Raw genomic sequence first — 409 nt, 5'->3', positions numbered from 1 at the left:
ACTGTCTCACTCACTCACTGACTCTCACTGTCTCATTCACTCACTGCCTCACTCTCTCACTGCCTCACTCAGTGACTCACTCACTCACTGTCTCATTCACTCACTGCCTATCTCACTCACTCACTCACTCACTCACTCACTCACTCACTCACTCACTCACTCACTGTCTCACTCTCTCACTCACTCACTGTCTCACTCTCTCACTGCCTCACTCACTCACTCACTGTCTCATTCACTGACTCTCACTGTCTCATTTACGCCATGCCTCACTCACTCAAACTCACTCACTGCCTCGCTCTCACTGCCTCACTCACTGACTCTCACTGTCTCACTCACTCACTGCCTCACTCTCTCACTGCCGCAACACACACTCTCTCACTGCCTCACTCATTGACTCTCACTGTCTCAC

The 409-nt window shown here is 51.1% G+C and overlaps 1 protein-coding gene across 4 annotated transcripts in view; it reads left to right on the top strand.

Moving 5' to 3' along the window:
* The window catches only part of EXOC6 (exocyst complex component 6), a 195,597-nt gene that overhangs the window by 88,553 nt on the left and 106,635 nt on the right, over positions 1 to 409 (top strand). The window lies entirely within an intron of this gene.

This window comes from Echinops telfairi, unplaced genomic scaffold, assembly GCF_000313985.2.
Source record: "Echinops telfairi isolate 266 unplaced genomic scaffold, ASM31398v2 ScPeMD7_70;HRSCAF=299, whole genome shotgun sequence".
Lineage (NCBI taxonomy): Eukaryota > Metazoa > Chordata > Mammalia > Afrosoricida > Tenrecidae > Echinops > Echinops telfairi.
The sequence above is the reverse complement of the archived record's forward strand: the minus strand, read 5'-3'. Positions and strand labels throughout refer to the sequence as shown.